Source organism: Pteropus medius, unplaced genomic scaffold, assembly GCF_902729225.1.
Source record: "Pteropus medius unplaced genomic scaffold, Ma_sr-lr_union100, whole genome shotgun sequence".
NCBI lineage: Eukaryota > Metazoa > Chordata > Mammalia > Chiroptera > Pteropodidae > Pteropus > Pteropus medius.
This window is the reverse complement of record NW_024356249.1, coordinates 19,449,892-19,476,282: the sequence shown is the minus strand read 5'-3', so window position 1 is coordinate 19,476,282 and position 26,391 is coordinate 19,449,892. Positions and strand designations below refer to the sequence as shown.

Sequence of the window (26,391 nt, the reverse complement as noted above, 5' to 3'; positions counted from 1 at the left end):
AGCATTTTTTAAATGTATGTTAATTGAAGTTACAAAAAACCCAATTGCTAACAACCGAATAAATTATTGAAGATGTCATCAAGCCAGTGGTATAGTTGTAAATATAACATATGTCTAGGAATATAGATTGACATAAGAAGAAATTTACAATTACTTATTAATAAATGAATTCTTTCTTCACCATGGAAGATTTCTTGTTTTCAAATATAATTACTGAACACAGTGGATTTGTCTTTAACAAGTCAAAAATAATAATGTGAACACTTTTCATTAATGAATCATGTTTTCAAACTCAATAGAATTTTGAATATTAATATTGTTATTTTAAATGCTAACTTATTTGCTTTCAAGTTCTCAAAAATCAATTGATTCTTAAGTATCGTTTTATACAAATACGCAATTCATCCAATTAGTGTCTCGATTTATTTGTAAAGCTAAAAATTTGTATGAAAATAAATGAAATACCAAAAAGGCATTGTTTCTAATTAATGTAATCAATATTTAATTTTAGTGACATTTAAAAAATATTTTTATCCAAGTAAAATTAATCAAATCAATATGTTATCAAAATAAATTATGTAATATTTTAAATCACGATATCTAATTAATTGATCTTTCTCTCTATTCCAGATTGCTTCCTAATGAATATTTTTCATCACATCATTGGAATCAATGGCAATGGCAAACTGGAATGTGTAAAAATTTTCATTTCATGTAATAGTTCTCTAAATTTAATCAATTTTATTGTTTAGAATCATTTCTTCCATAAATATTTATCTAATGTAATACTAAAACTTACATGTCCTGTTGTATCTCTGTCATATCTTAAACATTATTGCTTCAAAATATAAACCTCATAGTGATTAGCGATTGTCATAAATTTTTTTCATGACCTTTTCCCTCAGGATAAAAGGCTCACTGAGTTGTTTTGTTTTAAAATTTTTTTAAAAATCTGAGATATTCAACTCTAAGTTGTATTTATATTTTTGTGCATTTATGTTTAACAGGTCTAGTTTGCGACTTTGGGAACACCTACCCATAGGCTTCTAAATCCTCAGGGGAAGTAAACACATATAGCACACAACTTGCTTGTTCAAGGGAAGTTTTTCAGCTTTGTATAATAAAGTCAGAGAACTTAATGTGAATATAGGCCCTGCCACAAACCTTCTGGTGAGCTTAAGCAAGTTATTTCATATCTTTGACTCAACTTTCTCAGCTATAAATTGGGTTTAAAAATCTTTTTCTGCAAGATTATTAAGATGATTAGAAATGATGTGTGTAAACGACATGGTCACAGTTGATGCCAGCTGGTAGCTATTAGCTGTTGACAGTGTAGCTGGATTCCACCAAGTATTAAGAAATTTACTTGCACTATATAAACATTAGAATCTACTAGAAGGGCATCAGAATGAATGTCAATAAGCCTGAACTCTTCCGGCAGTACACAAATTACCTTACCCTCCTATCAATTTATGAAAGTTGAACTAAATAGCTAGGACATTTTTACTAAGAATAAATGTAAATAATAGTTGTGAAAAACTCTTGAAGAATGTTAAATAGTATAGGAAATGAAAATAATATTATACAAATAAGATTCCAGATTTCCAAACCAGCAGAAACATTTGTCTATCTCATACCATATATGTGATTCAAATAGGCTTTCCTAGGGTTATGTAACTAGCTAAATACATTTATTTGTTCTATGTAAATCTCTCTCTCCAAGGCTGATAGATATTTCCCCACTACATATAGGATGTATTGAATCAAAAATCTGATAATACCACAGAAAAAACTGTACTGAATTTAATTTAAAAAGATAGGCCACTATATTTATAATGAGTTCAAAATAATAAAGCTGAAATCAGATTTAAAATGTACGTGACATTTTATCTTCGTAGAAAGTATAATGAATAATGATTTTGATACAGAAGGGAAATATTTTCCAATTCTTTAAAAGCACAATGTTATCTGAAAGTCAGGATCCTGTTTGGGTGTACCTTTCTATGTTCTATTCTGACTTTTGTCCACTAGATGTCCCCAGTACGTCATACAGAAGCTCTGATCTCAGATGGGGCCTTGTTAAACAGAATCTGCATCAACTGTTTCTTTTTGAAGTGAGTTCCTGAGATACCTTGTCAAATGATTTTTTATTCCTGAGTTCATTTCATCCTCAAAATTAACAAGCTACTAATCTACAGAGAAATGCAACCATTTAAAGATTCTTGTCTAAGAGACAGAATATAATTTTGCCAATTTACGAAGCAATTAAAGAATATGTATATCTTCTTTTCTAAAATGTGTTTAAGAAATCAAAGACCTGAAACAAGTTCAATATCCTTAGAGAAAAAGTTCATAGCCTTGAAAAGGAGAGCTCTTAACACAACTTTTAATTGTATTGATTTCAAAGGGTGAATAACATTTACACAAAATATTTCAGAAAACTTTGGTAACAGCAAGAGCCTTGTTTAATTTGAACTTTAATAAATTAAAGAAAAAAAGTAAAGGCTTGAACAATCACCCAAAGCGTCCCCTCCTAACTCACACAAAAACCTCTGTAACAAAGGCTCCGAGACAGAAATACAATAATAATTGCAACATGGGGATGTTCAATTAGAACTAAGCTTGTAAAATGCTGTCTTTTTTCCCCCCAAAAGCCCAGTGAGCCCATATTATAAGAGGCTTCTGCCTCTTGTTGAAAATAACACTCTCTGGGGTTGCTGTGGCAGATTGCTGCACTAGAAGGCTGAGAATCTACTCTTCCAAAGCAATTCAATAAGGATTCCTACAAGGTGTCTCAAAATGGAAGCACTCAGGCAGCATGTTTCTGCCTTGCAGGGCAAGAGGTAAAAAGTTCAGCCTGTGAAGTAGAGCAGCAGTTTATGCCCCAGAGCAAGAGAGAAAAAAAGTACAAGAGCGTTCTGATGAATTATCTCTTACTCAGAGCTAACACAGGCTTCCCAGGAACAATGAGCAAGTCTAACCACAGTTGACAGCCTCCATTCACTGCCCAGCACTCCATCCTGCACAGTGTGGGAACAATGGGGCATTCTTGCTGCTTCCCAACCAGTTCCTGAGCCTTTCAACAAACCTTCCTCATTCAAGAGCCACTTCTTGATCATGCTTTCTTTGATTAAAACTCACCTTTCATCTCCCTAATATTTTATTGTTATTGTTTATGAAGTATTCCAAGAATGAGGGCAATATAAAATGAAAGTTGAAACCATTGAGCCGTGAATTATTTAGTTTATAATAAAGGTTAGAAAAAAGTCAACCAAATCATAAGAAACAACTAAAACACAATTTAATGATAAACTATAGGATTCTGGCCAGAATTACTACAGTAGTTCACAGAAGATTATACCTGTGTCCTATAGAAGAGGTGTTTGTAGGGGAGTGGGAGCTTGAACTAAATCTTAAAGGATTCGGGGAACAGGGAGAATTAAGAGAGGCAAATGGAAAGACCAGATGAGAAATCACCAAACAAAAGGACACAGGTACAAAAAATGACCATCGCATAAGCAGAAGACAGAGAAAAGCCAGCTGGGGCAGGCATCTAGAGGCATTTGGACAGAAATAATGTTCAGTAGGTTAGACTGCAGAAGTTCAAGAGAAACAGGTCCACAGTTTTAAAAAAGCAAAGGGGAGCCATTTGTTTATGCTGGGACATGAGACAATACAAAGAATGTTCTAGAAATAGTGTCACAGCAGATCAGGCTGTTCAGGCAAGAGTGAAAAGGTTTACTGAGAGAGGTGAAGGAATGTCAGGAACATATTAGTTGGCTATTAAAACAATCTGGGCTTTTGGCAATAAGAACCAAGACCAGAGGATTCATTGCCGAATGTAAGAAATAGAGGCAAACCTGAGAAATAAAGCTTGGTGGACAGTGAGAGAAATGATAGAAAAGTATGGCTTAGACAAAAAGATAATTCACTCTTTATTTAGATCCTACAATTTAACATTCTTCACCAAAAAGTAAAGCCAACTTAATCTGTATTTTCTATTTAGTATTTCACAGAATAACACATTTCAATAACTATGCCTACGTAGTGACTCCATCCCATAAAGATATTTTATGTCTGAAGAATTTATTTCAGCATCTTCGAAAGAGCCTAGAATGAGTAGTAGATACCCCCAAACACCCTGAATTTATGCTATGAGGACACTTTTTATATAATTTCAAGATATTACATCATTAAAACAAATAATAACAAAAGAAGGTATGTGCAATATAAACTAAGCAATGATATAGTAACAATGTCTAACAACATATAAATGCCATTACTGCTTTAAATATATTGCCTAAAAAGATATGATAGTCTATAGACTCAGCCTTAAAGACACAATGATAAGGCAAAGGAAAACTATGTTCAATTTCTCCCTTCCCATTTGTGACCTTTATCAGACTCTCTACACTCTCAAGGCCATAGCATTATAGTCTTGCTGTCATTCAGCAGATGTTTATAAGGTAGCCATGACGTGCCAGCACTATACTACCCACTAGAGACATAATGTTGAATATAACACAATCTATGCCCTCAAGGCACTTACAGTCTAGTATCCTTCCTGAGCTGTCACCAAATTTCCCCCACCACCCAGACATCAGCCACTTATTTATAAAACAATTATTCTGTATAAAGTACCAAGCCCTATAGGAGACTTAAAAGGAAAAAAAAAAACCCTATTACATGATCAATACCCTCTGGAAATTTATAATCAATAAATTACAGAAGTACATACGAGTTGCTCAGGAGTTCACAGGAGGGATATATCAGTTAGACAGGATGTCGCCAGAAAAAGGAAAAATTAAAAGGCTAATTGCCATTTCCAAACTAAAATTGCTTGAGTAAATCTAAACATCTGCAACTGTGAGAAAGAGCTCAAGCAGTTCAAACTATTATATTCTCATCATTATGTTCACATCATGAATAATAAATAACCTTTCATGGGGATTTTTGCAAATTTTTAATAATTTTTAAGAGCTAAGTAAAAAATAAAGTGTTTCTGTAACAACATTCCCTTGCAACAAACTGTTGAGCTTCCTACGTTATAATAGGTATCTTTAATAATCTAAACAAATCAATTCACTAGCCTAAAAACATATTTGGTACAATTAGATTAAAAGCAAAAGGGACAGAGAGTTTATCCATGTGTGTGAGTTTAGAGTGTTTTGTTTTGTCGGTTTTGCTGTTTGTCTTTCAGTCGGATCCCTCAGAAAAGTACCATCATCCAAGGACTATGGAAGCACCAGTGCAATCAAACAAAGTTGGATTGACTACTTGCCACAGCCAAAAAGACCATGTCCATGAGAACCGATGGAACACCTCAGTTCAAGGGCAGTACAGGAAGCTGGTTATAGGAGTTTCATTTGTATTCAGTGATTTTTAGGGAGGGTACAAAGAAGCAGCCTTAGCTCTACACTGGATGTTATAGAAAGTACAGGTATTTCAGTAGCAGGGTATCAATGATTTTCTAGGAATTAGGAAAAACAGTAAGTCTAAAGCTGTAACTGGTAAACAAACAGCAGTCACTCATGTTAGGCAGGAGAGGGAGGTGTTTGGTCATTTTGACAGTTTGGACATGGTTTTATTTCTGTCTTCCTGTCAAGATCAGAGTAACCTCATGAGATGCTGGTGCTGTTTAGGAGAACACCATGCCTTAGCTATTGTCAGTCCAGCTTCCAGTCAACAGCTGTCAGAGCTGTTCTTTCTCAAGTACAATTTTCTGTGATGAAAAGATTGTCCATAAAGTAAGAAAAATGTAAATCTTCAGAAAGAATTCTCCATTTTCTTCACAATGCCCAACCAAAGACTATTAGCTAGGAATTCTGCTGGTCTCTAGGAAATTTTCTTTAGCAGTAAACTGGGAGAGCTGGAAACAAAAGGTAAGGAACATATTTGAAGTGATGGATTTCTAAGAATATTGATAAGGCTGGAGGTAGTAGACACATTTTAGGAAAACTCTCTTTAACTTTTTAGAACGTATTCCCACATATCATTGGTCCCTACCAGCTACAATTACATGACTTGACCCCTACTTCTTTGCCACAATTAAGTAGACAGAGGTAAACGTCTGACCTTAACTAGACCAATCTGATCTTCCCCAACTCCTGTCCTCCAGAAACTTGGGATTGAGAACAGAGAAGCCAAATGAGTCCTGCGTGCAGTTGAAATTGCCACAGGTTAACTCAGGGGCTCTGTACATTCTCTTTTCCTTACACGACCCAAGGATCACAGGAAGCCAGACAATGGAAAAGTAATTAATCAGAATTGCAGAGAGAATCAGAAACGCAGACATAAGGATGGTCCTGACAATTTTCAGTTCCTGTTTCCAGTCTCTAGCTGAGATCCAGTGGCATTCCCCTCCTCAAGTTTCTTGTATCTTTGTAACAAATTTTTTATTTTCATTTAAAGCCAGCTCAGATGTATTTCTATTATTTATAATAAAAAATCTCTTAACTATCAATAATAAACAATTTAATGCCAGGTTTAAATGTAACACAAATCACTGATTGTCGCTCAGTATTTTTTCTTCTCCTCTTTTTTCTTTTATAGAACCATTTATGTTTTAGTTGGATACATGGCTGTCAAGCTAAAAAGCTAAAATTCTCACCTTCTTTTGTAGGTAGGTGTGGTCATATGACTGAGCTCAGTCTAACAGGATGTGAGCAAAAATAATGCATGTAACTTTATGATTATCTTCTTTAGGTAAGCAGCTTGCCCTGAACTTCCCTATTCTCTCTCTGGCTGGAAAGTTGTGACCACTAGACCAAGTGCCTTGGATCAGAAACAGAAACATTTGCAATGACGGGGCCAACACACCAACCAACGTACCTGGTTGACCTTCAGGAGAAAAGATTCTACTATTGTCCTCAGACCACCTGACTAATTGAACTATCAACATGAGAGAGAAATAAAATTTTATCTCATTTGTACCTCTGTATCATGAGCTATTTTTGCTACAGAAGATTAGTCTCCTGTAATGAATACAAGAAAGTTGCCATAACAAACCTTTAGAGAAGATGCAGTTAGCTGAGTGTAGGACATGAGGGATAATAATTCTCATTCCAGGATGAAAAGCTGACTCTCCATGTTATGTGATGCTGAAGTAAGTTGGTTAAATTCCCATCTATGGTCTCTGGGAATTCAAATGATATTCCCACCAAACATTTTAGGAGAATTTTTTGTTGAATGTGAAAAATTTTAAAATATGAAGCCTATTCCCCATGATAATCAATGAAATACAAAATGAACGAAAAACGTCAGTCTAGGATTTCCCAGTTGGAAGCAGATAGAAAAAAACATTTTTAATGAACTGAAATTGCTGAAGTCTAAATCAAGAAATGAATAGATATCTTGCCAAATTGAATTTTGCACATCACCCCTTACTGTATGTTATTGATGCTTTTATTAGGGAACTACAGGATCCTGACTGTTGAAAAGGGATCTCAGAGGAGTCAGAGAAGTGAGGATAGCCACCCTACACATTCCTCCAACTTATCCCTGTCTCTACCCACTCTGCAAACATATCGCAATGCCTCTTATTATGTTTAGCACAGGATATGGGGTAAAGAAAGTGACCCAGAGAAAACTAGAGATATAGGACTCTGAGACACTCTCTCTAGGCCTGGTATTTTGTAAATATTTCATAATTTACTGATACTCAAGTCTTAGGAAAAGTTATCATCTCAGCACAAAAACTTCATAAATATCATTCATCTGAGTATTTGGGTTCTAAATTTGGGTATGCAAAATGCATGATGCAAAACATATGAGCCTTTAACAAATGGAATCATGTTAAATGAAATTGGTAAGCAGTCCACTAAGATTTTATAAGATTGTGTGATGACTGATTTTTGTGTCAATTTGGCTAGGCTATTGTGCTCAGTCCTTTGGTCAAACACCAGTCTAGATGTTACCATGAAGGTTATTTTTAGATGTGATTCATATTTAAATCAGTAGACTTTGAGTTGCCTTCATAATGTAGGTGGGCCTCATCTATCACTTGAAGGTCTGAAGAGAAAAGACAAGTTTTCCTAAAGAAGAAGCAATTCTGCAATGTAGATTGCATATAAGAATTGTGCCTGAGTCTCTCATCTGCTTGCCTGCCCTGCAGGGCTCTGACTCAAGGCTGCAACAACTCTTAACTGAATCTCCAGCCTATTGGTTTCAGACTTGCCGATCCCCACAATCATGTGAGTCAATTGCTTAAAACCAACCTACCTCTCTCCTATATCTATATCTATATCTAATCTATATCTATATCTATATCTATCTATATCTATATCTATATCTATATCTATATCTATATCTATATCTATATCTATGTATTATCTATATCTATATTTATATCTATATCTATATCTGGTCTATCTACATCTTGTTTCCCTGGAGAACTCTTACTGAAATAGATTGTATTGCTAGGAAGAAATGCAATCCTGGCTTACTATAGTAAAAAATTAAAAATAAATACAAATAAAACTGTATCCTAATAATAAGTACCTACCATTTATCCCCAATCTTAGGAAATTCTTGATTCTTATTTTTTCACAATAGTAAATTGCCCAAATGACTAAAGAATGATCCCTTTTCTTTCGCTGGAAATTTAGCTGTCCTAAATTTCTTTTCCCTGGGCTCTCAACCTTCCAAAGTGACATTTATCTTATCTTAGAATCAAATCCATGTTAAGGAGAGAGGAGGCTGATACCTATAAACCATGCCTATTCCCTGAGCTATCTAAGATAGTGACTCCTGCTTTTGCTGTTTGATGTGAAGTAGCTAAAACAACCATCTCTGAGCCATAACTAAATAAAGAAGGAAATAATTTGGTCTAAAGGGACTGGGAAGCACCTGTCAAATCATACCACAGAGGCCACTTCCTTTTCTGCACACATATAGATAATCATAATTGCTACACTCATATCTATCAAATGCTCTAAGCTCAATGAATCACAGGCAATTCTTAGAAACCAGAGTACTTTCAACCAAGTACCTAGACTTAGAAGCCAAAAATATGTAAAATCTTGATTTGTTAAGGGACCCAGGAGCTCTAATCAGGTCTCAAGTAATTTCAGTTTCAAAAACACTCCCAAGAAATCAAGTTGCTTTAGATAAATTCAGGTCCAAGTGACGAGTTGAATCCACACTCTCTACTACATTGTCTCAGAAATACCTATGACATCCATAAAAATGAGGTAATACTAGAGCAGGCAAAACCTCTCAGGTACCTTACAAATTAAAATATCATAAATCCAATGACAACTCAAAAAGTAATACTTTAAGATTCAAGTATGGTACATGATAAAAATCAACTATCACCACTTCCTTTACATTTTCAAACTCAAAGTAAAACTAATAAAGACAAATTTAAAGTTGTAGACAAAGGTAAAACACTGACAGGAAATGAAAGGTTTGAATTCTGTTTCCAGCAACTATGAAAGACAGGAAAGTAAGTGAAAAACTTACCAGTATAGTATACCTAACACAGTTGAATAACATCTTTAAAGATTATTTCAATGTCTGTCTGAACAAGGGGAGACAGTCAAGGAATTCCTCAACCACCAGAAACACACACAAAAAAACCTGCAAATTCAAAAGGACAAGTAAATTCCAAGTAGGGGTTTGTCCAGGACTGTTTGTCAATCCCTGACAAACTAAAGATCAAGAGTAAATGGGCTCACAGTTGGGGCACAAATGACAAAGTCTGGGAACTGAGTGGATCAAAGAAAATCTGCCAAAGCCAGAACCTTCAAAGAAAAGACACTATTGTCAGTGCCTGGAAGTAATTGCCCAGCCTAGAGAGCCTGTAGAGGTACTCACCCACTGCAGCTTTACCTCTGAGTAGAGGTCAGAGAAATTTAATGGTCTCCCCTTCCTAACCACAAGCCTCAGTCACTCTCAGGTGTCTAAGACAAAAATTCATGCTACCTATATCATCTAAAATACATATTTATGTCTGGTTATGTAGATTATAGTGATTCAGGATTGATAGTAAATACAAGTTCCTGACAAAAGTGAAACAAACTCACTGTAACACATATCACAAGAAAAGTCTCATGATTAATGCTTCAAGATTGGCTCACAGAGAAAAGTAGCCAAACACTGGAACTGCCAAATAAGACTCTGAAAGATGGTTGCTCTTATAATAATCAGGAGAAGCCTACAAAATGAATTTACTTGATACACTTAAATAAAAGAGAGTATTGCCAAACAAAAGAAGACATTATGAGAACTAATCAGATAGATTTGAAGAAGAACAAAATAAAAGTGTTAGAAATGATGAAAAGTAATATCTAGAATTGAAGACCCAAAGTTTGGATTAAACAACAGATTAAACGAAGTTTGTGAATTCTGAGGCATCTATGGATAAACTACTCAAAATGGAGCACAGAGAGTCAAAAGAGTGGGAAATATGAAAGTTAAGAGACAAGAAAATAGAGAGATTCTAACATATGTGTGCTAGCTTGAGTTCCAGAAATGAAGACGAGAAAAGATGTAGAAGAAATAGTTGAAATTTTATCTGATATGATGAGAGACACAGAGCTTCAAATTTAAGAACCAATTAGAATTAGTGAAAAGAAATCCATATCTAGACATATCAAAATGAAACTGCAGAACATGAAAGACAAAAAGAAATTTTTAACACATCCAGAGAGAAAAGACAGATTAATTAAAGGGAACAATATTTAACTGGTGGCTGACTTCTTAATGACAATAATGGAAGCCAAAAGACTAGAAAATGATAACTTGTGCGGGGAAAAAGAAGATGTCAACCTAAAATCCTATATTCCATAAAACTATCTCCCATTGAGTCATTCATTCCATTCAACAACAACAAAAAAATGTATTGTGCATTTACTGTATGTTGGATAGTCATTAGGATCCACTAGTAAGTAAAATAGAACAAAAAAATTGAAATTTCCCTGGTTAATAACTTGGTGTATTTCTTTTTCCTATATTTACTCTCCATCTCAGTAATCTTATCCAGTATTTTGCCTTTAGTTACCATGCATATGGCGATGACTCAAAATTACATCTCTAGTAAAGACCTTTATCCTGAAGTCCGGGATAAATTACCCAACTTTCTATTTAATGGCTCCACACTGAAAAAGAGTGAGAACAGGATAGAAGGAAAACCAAAAGATGTATGATGTGCCAAGTCAAGGAGTGATAGTAAAGAGGAATGATGGTCTCTGTCAAATGCTGCTGATAGTGAAGTATGATGGAAACAGAATTTAGCGTTGGATTTGGCCATGTAACCTTGGAAAAAGTGACTTTGCTGGAGTGGTGGGGCACATACCAGATTGATAATTGTATAAGATAATTGAGAAAAGAAGTGGAAACAGGCCTTAAACAGTAATTATTTCAAGGAGCTTTCCTGCCAAGGGAAGCAGGGAAATGATATGTTAGCTGGCCATGCAAGTAAGAGTAAAAGACACTTTAGAACTACCAGAAAAGTCAAAACATGCAGTATGCTGATGAGAATGTCTAGTAGAAAAGAAACAAATAGTGGTGCAGAAGAGGAAAAAATTGTTGGAGGAGTTGGCAAGAGGATAGGGTCCAGTGTTCAGTGGAAATCTCGACTTTGGGTGGGACTTGGCGATCTGAAGTTTCAGTCAGGACAGTAGGATTAAATGCAGGTAGTGCTGGAAGGTTGAGTGATGTTGGAGACCTGCACGTTCTCTTCCAATTACTTAAATTTTTTCATTAAAGTATAAAGCAAGATCATCAACTGAGAGTAAAGCTGGAGGAGGGAATGTTGGAAATTTAAGGAGAGGAGAAAGTGGGGAAAAAGACATTTTCAGACAAACAAAAGTTGGTTTTGCCAACAACAGAACCTCACTAAAGGAATTAAAGAACATTATCTGAGAAAGAGGTGTGAGAGGCTAAAAATGAATGATGAGCACAGAAAAGTAGTTTGCAAGCAGTTAAATCTAAACAAACATCTAAATAAAACAATAACAGTAATATGTAATTTGGAGGATTATAAATACAATTATCTCTCAGTATCCATGGGGGGACTGGTTCCAGAACTGTCTCAGATATCAAAATCACAGATGTTCAAGTCCCTTACATAAACTGGTATAATATTTGCCTATAACTTATACACATCCTCTTATATACTTCTACATTACTTATAATCATTTCTACATTATTATAATAATTAATAAAATGAAAATGTTATGGAAATAGTTGTTATACTGTTTTGTTTAGGGATCAACTTTCTGAAATTTTTCAATGTTTTTGATCCACGATTGATTGAATCTGTAGATGCAAAACCCACAGATACAGAGGGCTGACTGCGATCAATGTTTAACTATAATACTGTGTAAGAATAACATATAACTAAAGAAAAGGTATGACTGATATATATATACATACACACACAAGTTAGAACATCATCATTTCTCAAGTTGCAATAATCAGCAGAGACTTTTAGAATTATTTTGAAATAATAATACATTTGATGTTGTATTTAGTGATATCGCCAAACTTCAAAAGAAAAATTCATTCTTTTCTCTCATTCTCTCAAGCCCTGTGTTCTAAAATCCAATTAAATGAAACAAAAATTTAGACAACTTTTCTGCCTTCAGACAATAAGAGAGGAACTCCAAGAGACATTAAGTGCTACCGGATTCAGCAATTCACCGTTCTCTCTTGGTGTATTTTCCCTCTTGGTAATGGGACATCCATGCTGTAATCTCTTTTAAAATAATTGATGTGCAACCAAATGGAAATCAGACAAACCAAAACTTCCTCCTTCCTGTCTTTGTCACCAAGTAAAATAATCCTAAAATTTAGAAGTGTGTATTGGTTGGCTTTTTAAAATCCAAATAATTACACATCCGAACAGACCAGAACATTTTTCATACTTAATTTAATATTTCCTTTGTGTTATGCTTTATTATCTATCATAGTTTTACTATTAGTCTTCTGTCTCTTACTTAAAATTCCTTAACATTAATCAGAATATCTTACTTCTGTTAAAGCTTCTCTTCTTTGGGAATGTAACTACAACTTGCCCTTCTCAACTTCTCTCTGTTTTCAAGATTTTCAATGATACACAGGAATTTTTTTTATAATAAAAAAATTAAATCTGTTTTTAAATTAGAAGTCAAGGAATAGATTCTATTATACTTTCTGGGACCTCTAATACAATATTGAACACAAGTAATGATTCTAGGCCTCCTTGTCTTTGAATTTTATTTTGGAGTCACTAGACCTGGGATTCAACGGCCTTAAAGAAAAAAAAAAAATCCACAAATCACCTTACTGCTCAACAACTGAACCACTACAGTTGCATAGTAATATTTCACATGGTCAAGGATATTTAAAAAAAAAAAACTACGACAACCCTGGCATCTACACGTTTAGAGAATATGTTTGCATTTGTATTAGTGTCACATTTCTTCCTTGTAGACTGTAGAGTTAGGGGAATACTATTTTAACGTTGTGCTAACTGGAAGTGAAACTAACATTTAAAAGTTCATGAGAAGGATTTTGTGTTCTTATATTAGCACTCAGAGGTAGAGTAAGGGTGATTGGAAGGCATGTGAGTGTGACTCAAACTCAAATTATATTTGTTCATATAGAAATAAAGCCCTTGTGATTTATGGCTTTGCTAAACACTAATTTGGCAATGCATCACTTTTAAATAAATATAATTAATATAAAGTCAACATTTGAGGTTTTAAAATTATAATTCTAAACATAATTTTATCCACACTACAATATTTTCATTAATTTCTTTGGAAAATAATGCAATGAACACTGAGCAAGTTGTATGTAGCATTCCATATACTCCATAATTAGCATATGGAAATGAATAAATATGCGAGAAAGTCTGAATTTCTTTGGGAAGCTAAATTGATCAGTCTCGAATTCAAAATAGATTTCTCCTAACATTGATTTGCACACAGAATATTTTCATTTGATTTAGGTTTAGAAAATTTTACTCTTTAATTGAATTTCTGTCCTGTCCTAATTTTTTTTTTTTTTTTTTTAAGAATGAAAACGTGTTACAACGGAGTTTTCTTTCATTCAGCAGGACAAATATAATTATCTCTTTATATTATTATACAAATTTTTATCATTGAAATATTTGCATTTTTAATGGATGAAGTAGTGAATGAATACCTCTGGTGTGAGGTAAAGTGTCCAGACTTAATTGGTTCATAAGATAATAACAAAATTTGAATTGATTTGTTTCACTGGGTTTTAAATTTTTTGCTCACTGAGACATCTATGCTAATTAAGTAAGCATCTAGAACTTCAACAAAGATTAAATTCCTGGAAGATCTTTTATTCTTTCCCAATGTAGGCAGTAGAAGAATTTTAAAATAATATAAATCTCCCTGGGGTCATTTTCTCAAAAATGTCTTTAAACATTTTTAAATAATGGTCCAGAGTAATACTTAGATCTCTCCAAGTTCATCCAGCTTAAACTTTGAATTTAAAAAATGGCATTTAGTGATTTTTAGACATTGAACAACAAGCAGCAGTGAGCAGTGTTCCCTGAGAGAAGAAAACACTACGAAGGTTTGTGATTGCTTTAGCTTACTACCGGAAGAGAGTTTCCAAACCACAGAACAGAGAGAGGAAATCCAATCAGAGCTCAGAATTCTCTCTGAATTGAGGAGACAGAAATGAGAATTTGGGGAGACCAAGGTTGTTAGAATTTGCAGGACAGAGTACCAGAGCAGAACAGGCTACAAAGAGATTGCTCCAGAGATGGCAAAAGGGTTCCCCTAGAGCAGTGGTCTCCAACATTTTTGGCACCAAGGACTGGTGCTCTCATGAAAATCTAATGCATGGTGAACTGAGGTGGAGCTGAGGCAGAGATGCTAGCCCAGGGGAGCAGTTGCAAATACAGATAAAGTGTCACTCTCTTGCCTGCCTCTTACCTCCTGCTGTGCGTCTCAGTTCCTAACAGGCCACAGACATACCAGTCTGAGGCCCAGGGACTCGGGATCCCTGCTTTAGAGTCTTCAACAGAGTACTGAGCAAAGTATGTATAGAAGCAAACTTCCTTCTGGTTGGACAAGGAACTACTGGAAAGGAGCCGGAGAAACAGTTTCCAGAGATCACACACAGTTGGAAATGGTTTACAGTTCCCAAGAGCCAGAGGCAAGAAACATTGTAATAGGGCATGCATCAAGAAGAGTACTCAGAAGGATACTGTCATACTAATGCCAGGGACAAATTAGTCTTAGACTAACGATTATTCTGATCCTACCTGGTCAAGATTAAGCTAGTAGTGAAAGGATCAAAAGGTTTCCAAACAACTTAACTACGTCTCAGAGCAAAGCTTAAAAATGTTTCTAAAAATTACTACAAGTACCAACAGAATGCTTGATATCCAATTGAAAATCATGCAAAGAAGTAGGAAAAGATATCAATCACGTGGGGGGAAAAACTTCAACAAAAATTGGTCGGCAAATGACACAGATGACAGCAGCAGTCAAAAGCACTTGAAAACAGCTACTATAGCTATGCTCCATATGTTCAAGAAGGCAGAGGAAAGTATACACTTATTAAGGAGAAATATGAAAGATAGTTTTAAAAACCTAAATCTAAATTCTAGAAAAAGAAAATACAATGTCTAAAGGAAAATGACACTGTATCATATAAATCCTAGCCTGGGAACTAAAAAAGCTTACAACTATAGGAAACACCAAATCTGGACAAATAGCATTGATATTCCTTATCCTTTGAGCAAATTAAGCAATAGTGATGATGATGTGGTTACTTTTTATTTCTCTGATGTCATAGTTGTAGTTATTTTTTTGTGTTTTACTTTCCCCCTCTGATCATTCGCTTTACCAGTAGTGATTAGCAATAATTGAGCAAAGAAAAATAAAAGCCTCTGTTCCTTCACTGTTTTAGGTAACCAAATAAAATTTATAATAAAGTAAAAAGAAAAAAAAGACACTAGATAGGATTAATAGCAGATTCGACACTACTGTTAGCGACTTTAAAGATGTAACAGTAGACACTATTCAAAATTAAACTTACAGAAAAAGTCTAAGAAAAGTCAAGAGGCCATCAATAAGCTGTGAGACAACATCAGATGGACTAATATGCATGTAATTAGAGTCACAGAAGGAGAGGGTAAACAGAAAAATGTCCCTAGGTTGTGAAACCTAGTGTTTGTGGCCCATCCTATGAAGCAGAGTAGAGAAGAGTGATCTTGCCCTAATAATGGTAAAGAAAACAGTGTTCACTAAACTTTGTCTTGCAATGGACATTAGGAAGATCGTCCTTTAGTTTTAATTTAGGAGTATTGCGCTACACTGCCCATTCTTCATATGATGCCTGTCTTCCCTTTCCTGACAAAAATCTTCCCAAGTTGATATAAGTACTCGAGTGGCCTATGAGACGTAAAGGCAAGATGGACAAAGCAGTTAAAAATAAGGCAGAAGAAAATTTTCTAAGCTCTGAAATTCTGTCACTTACTAATGTACTGCCTTTCCTTCCTCTCTGTTCCCCACTTTCTTCAGATGGAAGCTTTACTATCTTTTGGTATATAATGAAGTACCTATTCACACTGGCATTGGAAGGAGCTCATAACTAACTCTCAGTGGTGATCATGACTCTTGAAAATATAATGGGAATGACAATTAATTCTTCTTTTTTCATTTATTCAAAGTCTCTATGGGCCAGACACTGTGAAATGTGTTCGGAATACATTAGTGAATAAGGCAGATACATTCCTGACCCATGGGAATTGCAGACTGCCTAAAGAGATAGGCATTACCCTGATAATAGCATTAACTAATATGTAATTATTTAGCATACCTACATTAATTATTTGCCTCAACTCAATTCCTTTCTTCCACATTCTGTACTGTATCATAGTGAGCCCGAGACTCCTACAAACTATATTTCTCAGAATCCCTTGCCCAATGATTTCCAATAAGGTTTGGCCAATGAGAGGCATTGATGAGATACTGGAAGGTAATAAGAGAAGACAAGTCATGGGTGTTCCTCTCTCTTAAGTATTTATTCCTCTCTCTCTGGTGGTGGTGTCTCTGAAAGTGACTGTGACCCTTCTGTGCCACCCTTGGCCCTCATTTCTTCACTTCAACTGTACTAGCCCATTCGAAATTGTCCTCCTTGGCAGTTCTCGCACCCTGTTAGGCACCCTAAGGAGTCGCAATACACTCTCAATCTGGGTTACCTCACCTTGCTTTTATATTTCCTGAGTGCTGCCCACAAATCTGACATTTTCCATTTCAATCTTAATAGGCCTCAGTTTAATAGGAAAAGAACCAGGAAATGGAATCAACACTGTCACCATTTGTATAACTAATTCTATTAAATTCACTCTCCTTTAAAGTTTTAGTATGATTTCTGTTTTTCTGACTGATACACCTATTATTTTGATTAATGCTAAATACATGATCCAATGAACATATATAATGGGCGATCTAACCTATACTGGGGAATCAGAGGCAGTGGCCTTGAAGAACTAATACTTGAACTAAGTACTGGAGTGTAAAGAGAAGTTATTCAGGTAAAGGGAAGCCACCACTGCCACACAGTCAAACATTACGTCATTTAAGATATCAAAGAAAGACTGCTCTACAAAAGGCAACTCCTTACTGTACAGTTGACATATCTTCACATTGTACTTCTCACTGTTATTGGACCTACTGTAAGCTTGCCAAGATCCCTCTCACAGAGGGCTAACTCGAAGGGGTTTTTTTTTTGTTCTTCACTGTAATCCTATTAAACTCAGTGATATTTTTCTTTTTACCAATTCTGATGTCTTCACAGTCCTGGGAAAACATTTGCAGGGAGAATGCCCAGGTCATGAAACTCTTTATCATTTGCTTTCATCAGCATCTCCCAAGTACATTCCCCACCAGGCCACCCTCAGGCCACACATTTAATCAAGAACCTTAGGATGTCAAAAAGATTAGGTTATCTGACTAAATAAATGTTTTTATCTTTCTACTTTTTATAACAGTACTTGAAAAGTAGCTATCTAATTGAAATTTTGCTCGTCAGTAAAATAAAATTCCCTGTTCCTCTCCAACTTTTAGATCAATATTATTGATTTTTTCTTTTTGCCTCAGGCTCTGATATGGCCCAGCACCATGCTGTTAACTGATCCTTTAATACTTTATTAACTTTGAAGTTTTCTTGTATTAAAATTTTTCAGTTTTTTGAAAAACATTGCTATAAAATATTATTTGCCTCAATTTCTGAGTTTTTTGGTAAATTTTGCACCTGAAGCGAGGGCCTCCCTCTCCTTGCCCAAATCTCAACTTTATAGCTCTTGTTACTCCCTGAAGAAATCATAGCCTGTGTTGGGAGCACAGTGGGATATCTCTGTCTACACTGTTCCCAAGGCTCCTGTCATTGGGAAGACAAGAACTACAAGAAGGAGGGAGAGAATTCATTCTCTTAAAGCACAAAGATAGATCATTAAGCACATTTGCATAAATAAATTTGAATATTAGACACTATCATTTCTGAAACTTATTAGTTGTTTATGAAAAATATATTATGGATGTCAAATACATTTTAAGAGGAAAAATCTATTTTAAAAATTACTTAATATTTTTATCAGTCCTACTTCTAAGATTACAATCAACTCAGAATTAGTAAAGGAAATTTAAAAGATAGGAAAATGAGAGATTACAAACCAGAAAAATATTTAATTTCATGAGGGCATCCCCATAACTGCACTCATCCTCAGCTTTGTCTCTTTCAAAGAGTTTCACCACATAGAAATGGGTCACATGTATTTTCAGTTCTTTCTTTAGTGTGATTCTCCAGAATTTCTGCTTGAATTATGAAGAGTTTACTTTATATTTCCTGAGCGTAGCCCACAAATCTGACATGTTCCACATCAATGTTGGGAGGCCTCAATTCAAAAGGAAAAGAACACAAGATGTGGGATCTGAGCAAGTTCCTGACAGCTCCTTTCCATACTCGAAAAAAGCATTTAGGCCTCCATCTCCTCATCTCCAAAATGAAGGGTTTGAATGAAAAGGTCACTTATTTTGCCATTTTTACATCTTATCGTCAAGTAATTCTTCCCCTCATACACATTTTAGACCACATGGAAGACTTGGCTGAAGTTGGCCTTACTGGCACTCTCTTTTCATCTCCACGTTTGTGTGTAATACTAAACTTTATTTTGAAATATCTTCGACTAAAATTGATCACTTAGAAAATAATTTGAGGACTTCCAATTATAGTAAGAATTTTGATTTCATATATTAGGCCTTTAACATATCTCACGTGATCTTTCCTATACTTTCTTATGTTATGCTCTATTTTTAAATTATGTCCTTCTTTAATCATATTTCCTAGAATTTCCTATCACAGAATGTTTTCCTTTCACATGCAGAAGATTTGCAAACACATAAAAGAACTAGCATAGTTCTGCTTACATTTGTTAACAGTTATTTTTCCTTTCCTTCCCCCTCCCACTTTTTTTCTCTTTTCACTTCTTTTCTCTTCTTTGGCTCACTTTTCCCACTTTCCCCTCTTTTTTCCTTCATTAATTTCCCTTACAACAGTTGAGAAGATCCTAGATGTTAAGAACAAATAAGCTGTACAAATAACATTACAAATTTAATTTTATTCAACAGTATACATACTATATATGCTATATGTTCAATGCATGTGGAATAACACAGTAAGGAAAAGATATTACATAACTGAAATGAATTAGTGATTACAAGTAATATGTGGTGACATAATATGTTTAGTATTGGAAATGTGGTTCTAGGAGCGATTAGATGATAGATGCAAAATGATCAAAATATCTTTTCTCGTCTTTTGGAAGGTTTTACTCCTCAACTCTCAAACTGTTGCTTCCTCTTAGAAGTCTTACTTGAGCACCCCATGTTGAATTTTCCATTCCTTCCTCTGTTTTCTCACTTATATTCTAATGTAATTACACACTTTAATTTCTATCACACTGAAAGGCACTCATTTGCCTCTATTGTCCTTCTCACCAAATACCAGTCTCTCTGAATACATGGCTGTATATTATTCAACTTTGAATACTTTGTTTGGCACATATCAGATATCTAGTTTCAAATTCTACATCCTCTATTTACTATTCACGTAAACATACACAGGTTTTCAATTTTTTTCTAAGCCACAATCTCTTTGTTTATAAAATTAGGAAAATACTACCTCAAGATTAAAATAAAATAGTTGGGGTTGAGTTCTCCTTAAGCATTTGGGAATTGACCAAACTTTTGTTTTTAAAAGTCTCAAATTTTAAAAGATTCTAAACTGGATTCTGTGAAATGGAAAGCCTCTGAAGGTTGGTAAGGAAGCAAATTGACTAATCCCTGGCAGGTGGATTCTTGAGATTTGGTAGGATAAGAGAGCAGCGAGTTCTGCAGTGTCAGAGACCTAGCTCTCTTAGGTGACTGGCTTCCCACAGGGACCAGAAACAGCTGGGCACTGAGAGCCATTATCTTCAAATGAACCATTGTAGACTAACAAAATCTCCACCATGTGTTTCTCTAAACTGCGAAAATCCTAGCATCCGAGAAAAACACGAAGAATAAAGAAGGAGCCATAAAATAACTGATACTAGATTTAATAAGTGGGGAACCAAATTTTATTTTCCTCTACAAAAAAAAAAAATGACAATTCTTGTCTTTCCATCATTTTCAAGTAATTCACATGGTTTTACAAAAGCTAATAATCAGAAGTTTCTGGTCTGTGTGAGCTTGGGCACTATAGTACAGAAGCCCTGTGGTTTGGGGGAAGTTGAAGTGGATGGGCTTTTTCTAACTAGAAAAATAGCTTTGTGATTTCTACTCGGATCTGGGGAAGAATATTATCTCACCGGAAGACATTTTGGGGGAGTTGGAAGAGTTTTAGTCAACAGTTCATATTTTGGAAATTATTTTCAAAGATTTTTAAAGCATAGTCTCTAGAAATAGCAATTTCTGCATTAGGCTACCCATAGCAGATCTCAGAAAGTCCTCTTTATTCAGACACTTAAATTATTTCAATATTCCCTTATCGTATGATTTTCCCACATACAACTAAAATCCTTCTCTATTTCCCACATTTATATTTATCTTTCTAATAATGAGTGTGGCTCACACTCATTACCATTTTTCCCATTTGTCTAATAACATCCTTCTAAGAAATAATAATAGTGCCATTCAAATTTCATAGGTTTGACTACAAATACAAAAAGAAAATTCTGTGAAGTCTATAAATGGGCAAAAGAATAAGCAAACCAAAAGAAAAACTATTTATAAAATTCAATCCTATATCTGTCACCTAAGCTTATCTAATATAATGCTATGAAAAGATATTTCTGGCCCATTTTACAACCTATAGAGTATTTTTAAATGATTATTTCTTTACAGTATTTGTCATTTTCAACAAGAAATGTCAGCTAAAACTCTGTAGCTTTAAATGAGCATTATGGACAAGAAAAGAAATATCTAAACTGAGTAAGTCAAATTATTTAGTTGTGTGAAAAATTATGCAAACTTGATGAAGCATTCCCTCTTCTTGTCAGCTTCATGTAATTTAAGCAACTAAATATATCTCCGGCAAAGTAACAAATTCACATCCTAATTATGCTCTCTAAGTAATTTATTTTCTTTTTTTTTTTATTCTGACACAATTTTTCCGAAAAGTGAAAGGTATGCTAAAGGAAGATTTAATGATATCCAAAAGAAAAAAAAAATTAAGTTCTGAGCTATAAAAATATTTTATGATGTTCTGTGCTGTCCTTGCCAAAAATAGACAATAATGGATAAACCGTTGTTTTTCTTTTCTTTTGTGATAGCATACAATGATAAAAATATAATACTGATGTCATATTATAACAATATAAAGTCTATTTTATAGTATTTTACAAATCCTCATTAATATTAAGTGTTGAAGAGGACCTTTTCTTAATTGTACCTGTTTTTATCTTTGATATTTACTCATATTAAAAATATAAAGTAGAAAGAAGTTATAATCAAATAACCCTTCATTTTTATTTTTAAAAGATTATGAAATGTGTTATTTTATATAATTTATCATTCTTCAAACAATAGTAAAAGTCAATCTTACAAATATAAATTTGAATAATCTGTATTTTATATCATTCATATCTAATTCAAGTGATTTGCTTCATTTTAATAGTTTTTATCTTTAAATAACTCATTCTATCTATTTAAGGGCTATCAGAACTAGGATTCAATATGATAAATAAAATTAATGCTAAGTTACAAGTGTATTTACTGCAGTGAATAATGAAAAATAAATACTTCACATTAAATTATGAAATTCAAAGCTATTTATGTTCACATTAAGGAAATGTAATTTTCAAAATTTCAGATTTATAATGCATACATTTTTGTCAAAAATATACTCTAAAAATAACTTTTTTGTCTGGTGCTTTTTTTTTAAATAGATGATTGATAGAAGATAAATGAATAAGTTATATTTCTTCCATTATATATAATAATATCTTCAACCAATTCTTTGTAAACATAGTTAAATAAGATAAACATACTTGTGCAATTCTCTATAAACTTTGGCAAAATTTGAAAATATTTTGCACGATTAAAAGAGAATGATATAGAAGTCTCACATATCAGTTCAATTCACCATTTCCTTTTTTCTTTTATCAAATTCACCATTACAATCAAATGTTACCAATAATTTTTAAATTAGCATTAAAAATAGCATTTATTTCTAACTTATAGAGTAAAATGTAAGTTAAAATTTAAATGTTTATAATAGTTAAACACTTAAAATTAAGTTTAAATTTATACTTATGCACTTTTAAAGCCTTGAGTATAAGTAATTTTAAATTTTATAGTTATAATTAAATAATTTAGAGAAAAAAATTACCTTTGGTAAGGCTCAGGAACATAATCTATGAGAATCAATCTCTCCATTTGTTTTTCATGTACTGTAAGTATTATCTTTCTGTTTACTCCCACTTCTCTACTTTCTCTACTTCTAAGGGAGACCAAACTATATAAACCATGATTTAGTTCCTCTTTTTGACATTACATTCATTTCTCATATTTTTGACTATAATGTTAAAGAGAATAAGTATTTAACAGATAATGATTTGAATAATTTGCATTTACAAAGAACAGCCCAATTTTTAAATTTCCTTTTTTCCCCTTCTATCAAATATTTTATTATTTTATCAACAACTATCGATATAAAAATAAAAATTAGAGGTAATTAGGATAAAAACTGAGAAGCAAGCACAAATTGCAATCTATAATAATAAGACAATATTGCTAGTGTTGAGTGAAGGTTCCCAGTAAATAAATTGTTTCTCTGTCATCATTATCTGGTTTCTGTTTTCCTGTATTTTATAAACTTCTCTGGAGAACTCAACAAGTAAACCCAAGGAAGAAATACTAGGCTTACCACACAGTCAAAGATTTTGCAAGACTAGTGAGTTATTTATCCCAGAAAAAGAAAAGAAAAATAACATACATACATCTGTGTGTCTGTGTCTGTGTCCGTGTATTTGTCAATGGGTAGGTTTGATAATCATTACCACTGTTCACCATTTTCATCTGTCTTCCATTCTCCTATACGTCAGACACACTTGAAGTTGGGAGTGTCCATGGAACTACTTCTGTCCCATGAAATAGGAGGGTGTGAAACATTTACTTGCTGGTGCATAGTCCTACAACCTTTTTTTCTGGCTGCTTCTTTCCTCTTCATGGAAGCAGGTGTTCAATTGGAGCTTCCATCAACCCAAGGCTCCAGCTGACTCTGATGGACAAAGCCCTCTTCTAACCTATTTTGGGCTTGTAGCATAAATAAAAAATAAATGATTTTATTAACTACCAAGATCCGAAGTTTATGTGTTTAAATGAGGCCATTTCCGACTGGTTCAGAGGATACAATTATAATTACTCTGTTTTTAAAAGTAATGTATCATTAACTACTCACATCTAGAAGAATAAACCTCTGCTCACTCCTATGAACTATGTTGCTTCTGTAATAGATGTTCAGAATAGCAGATTTTTAGTTTGATTTGGCTCTCCAGTTTAACTTGTCATAGAAACATAGCTCATCATAGAATGGCTGCAGAAAGAAAATCTGAGATATATGTATCTATATAGATAGATAGATAGATAGTTTTATATAAATATAATATAAATCTATACATATCAAACTACTTGGAACCAGTTGTCTCAGCTGAACTATTTCAATAATTTTCAAACTTATCTTCCCGCTTTGTATAAAGATAAAGTGGAACAGGACAAGGCTTGGAGATCTGGATAGTTGTCCAAAATAATGCAAATTAGTTAATAACAAAGTTTGGACCTCTAACTTGTTGCATTGCTTTAGCAAGTCATTTAAGCACTCTAAACTTAAGTTTCCTGTTTGTAAAATGGAGACAGTAATTTCTCTGTCTATATAACAAAATCGAATATCAAATAAAACAATTTACAAGTTTTATGTGTTGCTCTTACTGAAAGATAAAAATATGCTCCATTCTTGTCTAAATCCCCAATCATCTAGTAAAATGTCTTATACCACAATAGATAATAAATAAATGTTTAGAAATTAAAGGCAAATTTTAGTCCAACAATTATTTAAGCATTTAATTAATGTCTAACTCTGGTCGATAGACTAAATGAGAACATGTCTTTCAGAAAATGCTTTGTTAACAAAGTATTTAATTATTTTTAATGTTTTCTATACTTATTAATCATTTATCACATTCTAGGTGCAGTTCTAGGCACTGGAGGAGTAGATAATTGAGCAAATTAGAGACATTCTTTGCTGATGAATGAAGAAGAAAGTGACAAGCAAAGGGGAAGAGGGAGAGGGAAAGGAGATTTTGATAAGTGGTCAGGAAAGTCCTCCTTGTTAAGTTGGCATTTAAGCAGAGAATTCAGCAAAGGAATATAAACCATGTAGATACTTGAGGGAATAGCATTTCACAGAGTAGGAACAACATGTGCAAGGGCCCTGAAGCAAGAATGGTCTTAGTGTGTTTGAGGAATAGCATGAAAGCCATTTAGATTGAGGGAGCATAAACAAGACCATGAATATAAGGAATGAGTTTTAAGAAGTAGGGCAGGAACCAAGTTCCTTAGAGGTTATGATGAGGTCAATGAATTTTATTCTGAATGAGATAGAAAACATCAGAAGGTTTTGAACAGAGGATAAATGTGATTTGACTTACATTTTCAAAGGATCACCCAGGCTGTTTTGTGGACAATAGACTGTAGGAAAGCTAATTGTAGGAAGGCCAACTGTGGAAGCAGAAAGATAAGTTTGAAAGTTGTTGAAATAGTTCGGCTGAAACAACTGGTTCCAAGTAGTTTAATATATATAGATTTATACTTTATTTATATAAAACTATATAAATATATACTATATTTATATAAAACTATATGTATATACATATATGTGTGTATGTATGTGTGTGCGTGTATATGTATATATATATACACGCATATGTGTGTGCGTATGTGTATATATATATATATATACACATACGCACACACATATACGCACACACATATATCAGATTTTCTTTCTGCAGCTATTCTCAGAACTATGTTTCTATGACAAGTCAAACTTGAGAGCTAAGGAATTTTTTGCGTATGCAATGATATACATATGTCAGGGATAGCCTCCTGACATGGGGAGGGAAGAAAGAAAGGCTTTGCTTTAAGAGATGCCCAAGAATAGTGTCTACATAGAAGAAGAGAGAAGGTGGAGAAGGAGAAAGAAGAGTTTTTATTTGCTGAAGGTTGATTATTTTCCAAAAAGTAATCTTCATTGGAAATATTGGGAATCAAGATGATCTAGATAAAGAGAAACCATGCAGGCAATGCATACAAAAACAAAACAAAACAAAACCTGTAGACTTATTCTTGTAGACATCAGAGGAATTATTTAGAAAGAACAGCCAGTGAGAGGCAATGCAGAAGTATATAGTACACAGGCACATCAGTCTGGAAGTCTAAGATGAGCCCCTAAATCAATCAAATCCTTCATAAGACTTATAACTAACAAGGAGGAAAACAAATGAGACATCATGAGGTTACCATGGTATATGATTTTGCATAATACTCAGTAGTTGCTAGTTTCTATTGTTGCAGGAAAATTTCCCTTTGTTACATATGACCAGCAAGATTATTATCAATGTCTGGGTTTACAAATCTCAAACTCTCTACAGATTGCATTTTTCTAAATTTGAGTTAAATATGAGCCAATCAAAAGTGACCCCTTTAGAACATATCCCAGTGTTTAAGCCAGAGAAACCAAATGGGCACCCACATTCCCAAGCAGTTCCAATGGACAATTACAAAGTCAGTTGTTCAGATTGGATGGGGGTCATGCCCTAGGTAAACAGGAAGAGAGCAGGGAGACATTTTCTGAGTAGTCTAAGCCACAGAGCAAAGT

At 34.0% G+C, this 26,391-nt stretch overlaps 1 protein-coding gene across 1 annotated transcript in view; it reads right to left on the bottom strand.

The window, feature by feature from the left end:
* The window catches only part of TFEC (transcription factor EC), a 193,888-nt gene extending 170,962 nt beyond the window's left edge, over positions 1-22,926 (bottom strand). The window contains exon 1 of the mRNA XM_039860747.1: positions 22,846-22,926. The gene's annotated coding sequence lies outside the window, so the exon portion shown is untranslated. The remainder of the gene's footprint in view (positions 1-22,845) is intronic.
* Positions 22,927-26,391: the final 3,465 nt, after the last annotated feature.